The sequence below is a fragment of the Oncorhynchus kisutch genome, linkage group LG9 (assembly GCF_002021735.2).
Source record: "Oncorhynchus kisutch isolate 150728-3 linkage group LG9, Okis_V2, whole genome shotgun sequence".
In the NCBI taxonomy this organism is placed as follows: domain Eukaryota; kingdom Metazoa; phylum Chordata; class Actinopteri; order Salmoniformes; family Salmonidae; genus Oncorhynchus; species Oncorhynchus kisutch.
Genome location: NC_034182.2, coordinates 4686936 through 4699838, shown reverse-complemented (window position 1 = coordinate 4699838; position 12903 = coordinate 4686936). Strand labels below are relative to the sequence as shown.

The 12903-nt window shown below is 43.3% G+C and overlaps 1 protein-coding gene and 1 long non-coding RNA gene across 6 annotated transcripts in view; one reads left to right on the top strand and one right to left on the bottom strand.

Annotated features, from left to right (window-relative positions):
• Window positions 1-12903, bottom strand: part of ppfia2 (PTPRF interacting protein alpha 2) — a 224663-nt gene that overhangs the window by 95170 nt on the left and 116590 nt on the right. The gene's annotated exons all lie outside the window — the stretch shown is intronic.
• LOC116375253 (uncharacterized) lies at window positions 144-12050 on the top strand. The gene is made up of 2 exons (XR_004210965.1): window positions 144-223; window positions 11729-12050. It is a non-coding gene; the product is annotated as an uncharacterized LOC116375253 (long non-coding RNA).

Sequence of the window (12903 nt, the reverse complement as noted above, 5' to 3'; positions counted from 1 at the left end):
GGGGAGGGACAGATATAGGGAAGATAATCAAGGAGGTGATGGAATCCAGGTGAGTGTCATGAGGCCCAGGTGCGCGAGACGATGGTGACAGGTGTGCGGGATAATCAGCAGCCTGATGATCTAGAAGCCGGAGAGGGAGTATACATGACACTGTCAAATGGTTTGTGAAAGATGGATGACATCAATGAACTGGTATTGTTTTCTTGGAGAAAACTAAAACAAGGTACGCAAAAATCATTTTTTGGACAAACATATCAATCAACTGCCACCTCTGAGAACTAGTCATGCATAATTACAAAAAAACAACTTTGTGATTACTTAAAGTCTGTTAATGCAACACCATTGTGATACCATAGTAAATTATGGCTTCAAAGATGCATCTAAAAATGTTTAAAAGTACAGTCTTTCTTAACTTGCACTAAAAGATCACTGAGAACCATTTTGTTTTTTGAGCCGGTAATTAGCTTACTTCACAAGGTCTAATTGCTGTGATGAATCCTGCCTGCAGCTAAGAATTAGAGGGTATTGATTGATTTCAAAAATCATTACAATGTCTTGTTCTTACACATCAAACGGCTTTGTTAACACAGCAAGCAGACATAAAACTGAGATATGAGCGTGTGACGCATAGTAGGCACTTTTCCTATGGAAGATTACTAACATAGGACTAGTCTACCAATCCTAAACCAGAAACATACCATAGCTTTTAACACATATAGTTTAATTGTTCCTTAGAATGTGTTTGTAGGCTGTGGGCCTCACTTGGTCCCCTTGCCATTAAATACACACTATATACATACACTGAGTGGACAACATTTTGCCCTCCGAACAGCCTCAACTCATTGAAAGTGTTCCACAGGGATGCTGGCCCATGTTGACTCCAATGTTTCCAAGAGTTGTGTCAAGTTGGCTGTATTCCCTTTGGGTGGTGGAGGCCCATTATCAGCAACCATCACTCCGGTGTTCCAATGGCACGTTGTTAGCTAATCCAAGTTTGTCATTTTAAAAGGCTAATTGGTCATTAGAAAACCCTTTTGCAATTGTTAGCTGAAAACTGTTGTACTGATTTAAAGAAGCAATAAAACTAGCCTTCTTTTAGACTAGTTGAGTATCTGGAGCATCAGCATTTGTGGATTTGATTACAGGCTCAAAATGGCCAGAAACAAAGAACTCGTCAGTCTATTCTTGTTCTGAGAAATGAAGGCTATTCCATGCGAGAAATTGCCAAGAAAATGAAGATCTCGTAAATCACTGTGTACTACTCCCTTCACAAAACTGCACAAACTGGCCCTAACCAGAATAGAAAGAGGAGTGGGAGTCCCCGGTGCACAACTGAGCAAGAGGACAAGTACATTAGTGTCTAGTTTGAGAAACGGATGCCTCACAAATCCTCAACTGGCAGCTTCATTAAATGGTACCTGCAAAACACCAGTCTTAATGTCAACAGTGAAGAGGTGACTCTGGGATGCTGGCCTTCTAGGCAGAGTTGCAAAGAAAAAGCCATATCTCAGACTGGCCAATAAAAATAAAAGATTAAGATGGGTAAAAGAACAGACACTGGACCGAGGAAGATGGGGAAAAAAGTGTTATGGACAGAATAATCTAAGTTTCCGGTGTTCGGATCACAAAGAACATTTGTGAGACGCAGAAAAGATGCTGGAGGAGTGCTTGATACCATCTGTCAAGCATGGTGGAGGCAATGTGATGGTCTGGGGGTGCTTTGGTGGTGGTAAAGTGGTAGATTTGTACAGAGTAAAAGGGATCTTGAAGAAGGAAGGCTATCACTCCATTTTGCAACGCCATGCCATACCCTGTGGACGGAGCTTAATTGAAGTCAATATCCTCCTACAACAGGACAATGACCCAAAGCACAGCTCCAAACTATGCAATAACTATTTGGGAAGAAGCAGTCAGCTGGTATTCTGTCTATAATGGAGTGGCCAGCACAGTCACTGGATCTCAACCCTATTGAGCTGTTGTGCGAGCAGCTTGATCATATGGTACATAAGAAGTGCCCATCAAGCCAATCCAACTTGTGGGAGGTGCTTCAGGAAGCATGGGGTGAAATCTCAGATTATCTCAAAAGATTGACAACTAGAATGCCAAAGGTCTGCAAGGCTGTAATTGCTGCAAACGGAGGATTCTTTGACGAAAGCAAAGTTTGAAGGACACAAAATCCTTATTTATAACTTTGTCAACGTCTTGACTATATTTCCTATTCATTTTGCAAATCATTTCATGTATGTTTTCATGGAAAACAAGGACATTTCTAAGTGATGTGCCAAATATAATTAGATTTGATTTAAAGATAACTAATCTATGGACCTCAACAGGATGGAGTCTGTGTGTTCTGTGATTTGACAAATGTCATTGTGGAGGAAAGGTGTTGCATCTGAAGAGAGGCAATCAAAAACTGATTGCTTCTTTGAAGTGGTCATTTGTACACCTTTTGTAAACCAACTTATAAACCGAGAGCATGAGCAGCAGAAATTGCTTAAACAAAAAAAATGCAGGCAGGCAGGCACCATTTGTGCCAACCCCATACTGTGACACACAGCAACAGCAGGTGTCTGATGCTGAAGGCTAAAGGCATCATTGGATGAATCATAGAACAGATACATCATCATGAGCAGTGGGACGGTCTGAGCAGGGGAGGGGGACCTTGAACTGGGACAACAACCCACACAACTGTAGTGTCCATCACCATTACTGGGGTACTCCACACAGAGAGGATTACAAAAATGCAGTACATCTATTTCAAGTAGGTGCAGTTACTTCGAGACAAAACGACATACAGTTGACGTCGGAAGTTTACATACACTTATGTTGGAGTCATTAAAACTCATTTTTCAACCACTCTACAAATTTCTTGTTAACAAACTATAGTTTCGGCAAGTCGGTTAGTATATCTACTTTGTGCATGACACCAAGTCCTTTTTCCGCATATTGTTTACAGACAGATTATTTCACTTATAACTCACTGTGTCACAATTCCAGTGGGTCAGAAGTTTACATACACTAAATTGACTGTGCCTTTTAAACAGCTTGGAAAATTCCAGAAATTTATGTCATGGCTTTAGAAGCTTCTGATAGGCTAATTGACATCATTTGAATCAATTGGAGGTGTACCTGTGGATGTATTTCAAGGCCTACCTTCAAACTCAGTGCCTCTTTGCTTGACATCATAGGAAAATTCAAAGAAATCAGCCCCCAAAAATTGTAGACCTCCACAAGTCTGGTTCATCCTTGGGAGCAATTTCCAAATGCCTGAAGGTACCACGTTCATCTGTACAAACAATAGTACGCAAGTATAAACATCATGGGACCACGTAGCCGTCATACCGCTTAGGAAGGAGACGCATTCTGTCTCCTAGAGATGAATGTACTTTGGTGCAAAAAGTGCAAATCAATCCCAGAACAACAGCAAAGGACCTTGTGAAGGTGCTGGAGGAAACAGGTACAAAAGTGTCTATATCCACAGTAAAACGAGTCCTATATTGACATAACCTGAAAGGCCGCTCAGCAAGGAAGAAGCCACTGCTCCAAAACCGCCATAAAAAAGCAAGACTACGGTTTGCAACTGCACACGGGGACAAAGATCGTACTTTTTGGAGAAATGTCCTCTGGTCGGATGAAACAAAAATAGAACTGTTTGGTCAAAATGACCATCGTCATGTTTGGAGGGAAAAGGGGGAGGCTTGCGAGCCGAAGAACATCCCAACCGTGAAGCACGGGGGTGGCAGCATCATGTTGTGGGGCTGCTTTGCTGCAGGAGGGACTTGTGCACTTCACAAAATAGATGGCGTCATGAGGAGGGAAAATTGTGTGGATATATTGAAGCAACATCTCAAGACATCAGTCAGGAAGTTAAAGCTTGGTTGCAAATGGGCAATGACCCCAAGCATACTTCCAAAGTTGTGGCAACATGGCTTAAGGACAACAAAGTCAAGGTATTGGAGTGGCCATCACAAAGCCCTGACCTCAATCCTATTGAAAATTTGTGGGTCAGAAGGAATGGGCCACAATTCACCCAACTTATTGTGGGAAGCTTGTGGAAGGCTACCCAAAACGTTTAACCCAAGTTAAACAATTTAAAGGCAATGCTACCAAATACTAATTGAGTGTATGTAAACTTCTGACCGACTGGGAATGTGAATAAATAAATAAAAATGGAAATAAATCATTCTCTCTATTATTAAGACATTTCACATTCTTAAAATAAATTGATGATCCTGTCTGACCTAAAACAGGGAATTTTTACTAGGATTAAATGTCAGGAATTGTGAAAAACTGAATTGAAATGTATTTGGCTAAGGTGTATGTAAACCTCCAACTTCAACTGCATATTTTGTGTACCCACTATACCCAAAACAGGCCATTTTGAAAAGTAATAGTGTGACACACCAGGGTACAAAAATAGTGCAGTGACTACAGGGACTAAAGCTATACTGTACTTATGTCACTGTGTGTTGGCGCTCCTGGTCTGACAGCCCATGACACCTTCAGTCAACCTTGCTCTGGTGTGGTTTACACTAAATGCCCTTTAAGGGGGTAACGACATTGTAGCCTTTCAAACGCTCTGGCTTAAACTGTAAGGTTGAATTGTTAATGAGAGCTTTGGCTCTCTACACGAACACTCTGTGTGTCCTGTCGACTGGAGCGCTAAAACATTACTATGGTGCGTGTGTCATCTGACACATGTGCAACAATAGCCTTCCATGTTAATCAGTGAGTGTGATATACCACAAACTAGTTGTTAACCCAACAGGGAATCCTAGCCTACAAAAGCATCTATTTATATCACTTAGAAGTTCGCCTTTGCTTGTCCCTTTCATTAATGGCGGTGCCGGCTCCCCCAGACACAAGTCTTTCATTAATGGTGGTGCCGGCTCCCCCAGACACAAGTCTTTCATTAATGGCGGTGCCGGCTCCCCCAGACACAAGTATTTCATTAATGGCGGTGCCAGCTCCCCCAGACACAAGTCTTTCATTAATGGCGGTGCCTGCTCCCCCAGACACAAGTCTTTCATTAATGGCGGTGCCTGCTCCCCCAGACACAAGTCTTTCATTAATGGTGGTGCCTGCTCCCCCAGACACAAGTCTTTCATTAATGGTGGTGCCGGCTCCCCCAGACACAAGTCTTTCATTAATGGTGGTGCCTGCTCCCCCAGACACAAGTCTTTCATTAATGGTGGTGCCGGCTCCCCCAGACACAAGTCTTTCATTAATGGCGGTGCCTGCTCCCCCAGACACAAGTCTTTCATTAATGGTGGTGCCGGCTCCCCCAGACACAAGTCTTTCATTAATGGCGGTGCCGGCTCCCCCAGACACAAGTCTTTCATTAATGGCGGTGCCTGCTCCCCCAGACACAAGTATTTCATTAATGGCGGTGCCAGCTCCCCCAGACACAAGTCTTTCATTAATGGCGGTGCCTGCTCCCCCAGACACAAGTCTTTCATTAATGGTGGTGCCTTCTCCCCCAGACACAAGTCTTTCATTAATGGTGGTGCCTTCTCCCCCAGACACAAGTCTTTCATTAATGGTGGTGCCTGCTCCCCCAGACACAAGTCTTTCATTAATGGTGGTGCCTGCTCCCCCAGACACAAGTCTTTCATTAATGGTGGTGCCTTCTCCCCCAGACACAAGTCTTTCATTAATGGTGGTGCCTTCTCCCCCAGACACAAGTCTTTCATTAATGGTGGTGCCTTCTCCCCCAGACACAAGTCTTTCATTAATGGCTTGAATCCTGCAATCTGAATAGAGGGGCAAGAGAGGAGGAAGAGAAGGGGAGAGGAGATTGACTGGGGCCAGCTCAACTGGCTTTGACCCACAGGACACAAGGAGACCATTCTGCTATTAATGATTAAATAATACCCGGCGCAATGGCATTTTAAATTGCACCTTTAATTGTACATTTTAAGAAGTGATTGGACGTCCTTTGAATTTAAATTTGATGTAGTTCTTGGAAGTTAGATTTGTTGGGAGGTTATAAAAACTCAATTCAAAAGCTCACAACCTTCCAGTCCATAGTCATAGAAATGAATGAGAAATGCATTGACTTGTAACCGGAAGACACACAATTAAAACGATATGAGAAATTGCATATTTAATGTTAATTAAACATGGTTCAGTTTCAAATACCCTAAATAATGAATCGCCGTAGGGACAGATTGAGGTATCATTTACTGCTGATGAAAACTACACAGGGATATGTTAACTACTTCTCTGTCTTCTGATTGTTTGTGGTAGCACAGCATTTCATCATGCGTCCGTAGCTACCTCGAGGTGATGTGGTCTCCATGCGGTTTTAGCTACAGTCTGTAGCACGGCAACATCATCACCTTGGAAAGCAGCATTCCTCTTGTTCTGCCTGGCATCGTTACCATAGCGAACCATGTGACCTCTCCTCTTGTTCATTGCAAACTGCTTTCCTCCGGAGCAGAAAGAACACATGATGAACCTCTACATGGCCAGTGTGTTGTTTACTTCTCTCAGTACTGTCATTGTTGGCCTGTTGTAATAAAGTGACGCCAAGATACTATTTCAACAGGTGTAAGCGGAATAGATTTGTGCTGACACCTGTTCATCAATAGGAGATATATTACTGCTGTGGTAAGACTGACTTTTGAAAAGGCTTGTCTGCAGGAAGGAAATATTCCTAAATGGCTTCAGTTTGATTTATGTTCCGGAAATCTCTGTTTGGCTCAAATAGCTATAAAAACAAATACCACTTCTGTTTACACTTGTTTGGCCAAATACCTTTCACAGAACAATTTATTGCTGGAGGAAAATATTTGGATGGGCCCCCCCAAAAAATAACCAGAAAGCATAGGTAGCATGAAGGGTAACATTTCAACTTGTAAATAAACAGCGTATCGTTCAAAAACACCACAACTATAATCAGCTTGCAATTATACCACATTACCAGCAACCACAAAAAAATGCTTTCTCTTCTCTCACCCCACAGATGATGTGTTATCATGCGCACATTCATTATACGCTACAAAACTAATTATCTAACTTCAAGCATCAAATGTGTTCTGTTTCCATTACGACAGGCTTTTCTTAGCCACCCACATCATATAGAACAATGCTACAGATATTTCACCGGATGTATAAATGTGAGGCATCCACTTGGCATTTCCCCTCACTACCAAATATGGTAGTGAGAGGAAGCACAGTGGCCGGCGGTGGGAGAAGATGTAAACATGATGGATTTTGGGCCAACATTCTGCTAATTTTCTCATCAATGAAACATTTGATCTCAATACAGTTTTCTGTTCCCAAAACTAGAATCTGTTACGAACAGAGTGGACTACGTTTTGTAGACTTTAAAAAAATGATGTTTAGTAGGAGTGCAAAGGCAAATTGTGTTATTGCAAACGTCACAGAGTAGACAAGGCATGCTACAGGATCTTGCTAGCTCATGCTTGGCTCTGCCACCTCCATGCTTGTTCTGCCCACTATGACTCATTTGTTCCCATTTGAAACGACGAGCTGTGGTCTATCTTGGTTTAGTTATAAAAATCTTTGCCCACGCGCTGTCAGGTTCCACATTGTCTAAACCTGCAACACACAACACTTATTTGTCAAAGTCAGGAATAGTTTCAGCCTTCTGCACATGAAACGTGAATTAATTACCCTAAAAGATTAAAGCAATTAATCACACTGAAGATGAGTATTAACCCTGTTGGTAATGGTTGGTATGAGTGTGTGAAACACACTAACACACTACCAATAAAAACATGTCTCTCCCTGTCGATGAAATAAGACAAGGCAGCCAACGGACTGTGGGATGAGATACTGGGGTCATCTGTTTGAATAATGCATGACAGTTCTCTTTAAATAACCACATTCTAAAAATGACTGGTTCCCCTGGGCTCTTTCCTTTTCTATCTCTCTGCAAGGGTACTTTAGATGTGTGGACTGGCTTTCTGGCTAGATTCAGGAGCATTTACATGGGAATTCCACAAATTAATGGATATGTACAATTATTAGTACACAATATATGGACATTGAAAGCTAGATCTTGGTAATCAGGCCAAATTAATATGAAATATTTGAGGTTGAGAATGTGGCATTGAAACCAGTCAAGGTGAGAAGCAAGGGCACATGAAGAGAAAAACCTAAAGTAAATGGCCTAAGCTGGACATGTGTTATTTTCACAGGGGAAATTGATATAGTTGACCTAACATTGGTCCAATTGAACCCGGAGTGTGTAAAATGACAATCCCATCCTATAGAGATCACCAGACACCACATTGGCACCAAATGACAGTCACGCTGTGAAGACACAGCATCCATCGTAAGTTTGTCACCATGAGTCTGTCTCTGTGTGTGTGTGTGTGTGTGTGTCCGTGTCAACAACAGACCTATTTGCTGCTAGCCCTCCCCAAAGGTTAGCATCGATCATTCAGGGATAATAAGAGTTCGGGAGCTTAGTGGTTAAAAGCATTGGGCCAGTAACCGAAAGGTTGCTGGTTCAAATCCCCAATCCAACTATGTAAAACATATGTTAATGTGCCCTTGAGCAAGGCACTCAACCCTAATTGCTCCTGTACGTCGCTATAGATAAGAACGCCTGCTAAATTACTAAAATATAAATGTCTATTGAATCAATGGCACATCGATCTAATATTAACTAATACAAAGGTAACTGTATGTGGTTCAGAACTACAGTGTTCCTCCATGTCACCCTGTCAGTGGTTCAGAACTACAGTGTTCCTCCATGTCACCCTGTCAGTGGTTCAGAAATACAGTCTTCCTCCATGTCACCCTGTCAGTGGTTCAGAACTACAGTTTCCTCCATGTCACCCTGTCAGTGGTTCAGAACTACAGTGTTCCTCCATGTCACCCTGTCAGTGGTTCAGAACTACAGTGTTCCTCCATGTCACCCTGTCAGTGGTTCAGAACTAGTGTTCCTCCATGTCACCCTGTCAGAGGTTCAGAACTACAGTCTTCCTCCATGTCACCCTGTCAGTGGTTCAGAACTACAGTGTTCCTCCATGTCACCCTGTCAGTGGTTCAGAACTACAGTGTTCCTCCATGTCAGTGGTTCAGAACTACAGTCATCCTCCAGGTCACCCTGTCAGTGGTTCAGAACTACAGTCATCCTCCCGGTCACCCTGTCAGTGGTTCAGAACTACAGTCTTCCTCCATGTCACCCTGTCAGTGGTTCAGAACTACAGTCTTCCTCCATGTCACCCTGTCAGTGGTTCAGAACTACAGTCTTCCTCCATGTCACCCTGTCAGTGGTTCAGAACTACAGTGTTCTTCCATGACACCCTGTCAGTGGTTCAGAACTACAGTGTTCCTCCATGTCACCCTGTCAGTGGTTCAGAACTACAGTTTCCTCCATGTCACCCTGTCAGTGGTTCAGAACTACAGTCTTCCTCCATGTCACCCTGTCAGTGGTTCAGAACTACAGTCATCCTCCAGGTCACCCTATCAGTGGTTCAGAACTACAGTCATCCTCCAGGTCACCCTGTCAGTGGTTCAGAACTTCAGTCATCCTCCCGGTCACCCTGTCAGTGGTTCAGAACTACAGTCTTCCTCCATGTCACCCTGTCAGTGGTTCAGAACTACAGTCTTCCTCCATGTCACCCTGTCAGTGGTTCAGAACTACAGTCTTCCTCCATGTCACCCTGTCAGTGGTTCAGAACTACAGTGTTCTTCCATGACACCCTGTCAGTGGTTCAGAACTACAGTGTTCCTCCATGTCACCCTGTCAGTGGTTCAGAACTACAGTTTCCTCCATGTCACCCTGTCAGTGGTTCAGAACTACAGTCTTCCTCCATGTCACCCTGTCAGTGGTTCAGAACTACAGTCATCCTCCAGGTCACCCTATCAGTGGTTCAGAACTACAGTCTTCCTCCATGTCACCCTGTCAGTGGTTCAGAACTACAATGTTCCCCCAGGTCACCCTGTCAGTGGTTCAGAACTTCAGTCATCCTCCAGGTCACCCTGTCAGTGGTTCAGAACTACAGTGTTCCCCCAGGTCACCCTGTCAGTGGTTCAGAACTTCAGTCATCCTCCCGGTCACCCTGTCAGTGGTTCAGAACTACAGTGTTCCTCCATGTCACACTGTCAGTGGTTCAGTCAAGCAGAACAGGCCAACGCTTCCAAATTCAATATTCCGATATCTCCTCCTCCATCAAAACACCACCTTTTCCTTGACAAACACATTTGAGCATCACTTGATTTTTACAGCGGTAAGGTTAAAGACAAAGTGGCTTGGACAGAACATTGAATCAAAAAGCACAACTTAACTTTGAAGATAAACTTATTTGGGAAAGTAATAAAGAGAGAGGCAGCCTCTGGAAATTATAAAGTACAGTATACACATATGGTTTAATCCAGAGGAGCTAAACTCTGACTCAGACACCACATTATGGAAATCCTATTCATTCATTCAAATTCAGTTCTTCTCAAAGCCACCACTTCTCCCTTCTTTTCGTGACAGGGTAATAGAATAGAACAAGAGGAGAATGAGTCAGGTAGGTCTTCCTAATGGATGAATAGAGCTGTGATCACTCCTACCGCTGTGTCTCATCATCTGGAAATCGAACTGTACCTGCCAAGTTACAAAGCTCTACACCCAGGATATCATTTTGGGTTTAATTCCCCAGGGCTCTATTCAACCGTAGCTACTGCAAGTCATTTAACTGAAGAAAATAATTATATCATGTTGGCTTTACAACGTGGTGGCTTATCAAATAATTAATTCATGTAAAGTAACTTCGAATAACTAAATATCCCTGGTATACACATTAAGAATATTTTGTATGGTTGCATTGAGACAAGGTAATAGAGGTCAGGGCTCTCAACACTTAGCCTATTTTACATTTCACCTGCCAAACATGTTTACTCGGTGTGCTCTTGGAATTGATTGAGTCATGAGCATGACATTAACAACAACAACAATGAGCACTACAAACAAAATGGGCCTAATACTCAATTAAAGAGGATCAGGCTCTGAACAACAGCCACTCAGCCACAAATCCACAGCCAACATCAATGTGTCCATTAATACTCAAATTGTTGCGTCAGGATGCAGCAATAACACTACAAAAGCACCCAATTAACCTTTTAGACTGATGCCATTTAGTGTGATTCATCTGTCCCCATTCAGAACGGGGTTCACCTCCTGTTTGAACCCATGACGCTTCCATCCATCAACAGAAAACCACTGTCTCTGACAATCAAGCCTGTGGCCAGTGACAGGTTATAGGCCTCAGCACTCAGAGCCTCACTACCCAGCATTAACAATCAGCTGTCATCTAAAACAACCAAGACCAACTGTAAGCCCAACACATCACAGACATCTATTCTACTCCTCTAATTGACCGACCTGGTTTTAAAATGGTTTCTCTATACGCTGGTTGCCTTTCTCTAGTCTTAGATCAATAGCCAATGTCTCTGCAGGTGGTTGACATTGAACCATTGATTCAGCCTAACGTATCTGCATGTCTCCATGACAGTGGCTGCATGAGAACATGATCAGTAATCACTCCAATGACAATTTACACTGACACAACAGAGTGTGCTGGCGGGCGGGAACATCTCTCATTGGTGGGTGTTTTGATTCTTTATTTATCAGTGGGCCGACTCCCTCCTGCCTCTGTCGCTGGAGAGTTCTGACTGACATTGAGTGTACACACGCACACAGCAGGGTGTGTGAGTCCCCTGTCACTCTCTCTCTCCTACCCCTCTTGTCTCTCTCTGGCAGGCAGATATGTGGGCCTCTGAGACCCCCGAGCATCACAAGGGGGCCTTATCTTCACAACAGATGAGAAACTCAACTTAGACCCAACGTCAAAGCCGGAGGGAGAGACACTACAGATGCATGTCTGACTGACCAACAGAGCCAGTAGCAGCAGTCCAACATGTGGCTGCAGCACATCCACATCCACATCCCAAACAGATATAATATTTGACTAAAACAATCATTTCAAACCTTGCTTATATTTGTATACGATCTTGTGCATCTCTCTATTATGCGTGGGAATACATGGGAACAGATTTCTTAAATTAAAATAACTTGGAGCTGATTTCCTGGTGTTTGTACAGTCTTATGTCCAACAAAAAAATTATAAAACTTGGGGAGCCAAAAAAAAAACACCCGCAGGCAAAATTCGGCCCTCGGCCCGCAAGTTGGGGAACCCTGCCATAGAGAGACTTCAGTTCAGAGAGAGGGTTAGAGAGAGACCAACTCAGAAAGACTCACTCTTACCCCTAGAGATACCTTCCTTGACATCATGAAGGGGCCACTTCAGACACTAACTCTTCCGCAAGATAAATCAAGTGCAGCTTGGGAAGAAACGCCAGGCAGCGGCGCTCTTGACTGAAGCATTGAGTTACGATGAACAGTGCTAGAAGTTATGCCCCTCTCTCATTATTCATGACAAGTCAACTGTGTAAAGCAATAGTTAGCTAGCACAGTTATCAAACTCAAGCACAGTCGTCAAACACAAGAATACACAACACATGTCAAGCCAAATGCTAGTCTGTGAGTCCATCTACAACACATAACAGACAAAAAGACAAGCATGCGTTAAATTGCTGAAATGAGGGGCAGGACACATCAAATTGTGATGACCATGTCGACACGGTGCTGATGGACCGGGAGATAGTGACATGTCATTTCCTGTCTGTCAGCTTGTATTATGGAGTGTCCGGGGGGACGAGGAGGAAGAGGACGGACCAGGGAACAAGGGAGGAAATTAACAAAAGCAGCACTGCCTGTAGCCATTGACAACCATTAGTCACCTGCCACACATCTATACCTTCCATCTCCCTGGATGTACTGCATACTGCATATGTGCATTATATACAGTTGAAGTCGGAAGTTTACATACACTTAGGTTGGAGTCATTAAAACTAGTTTTTCAACCACTCCACAAA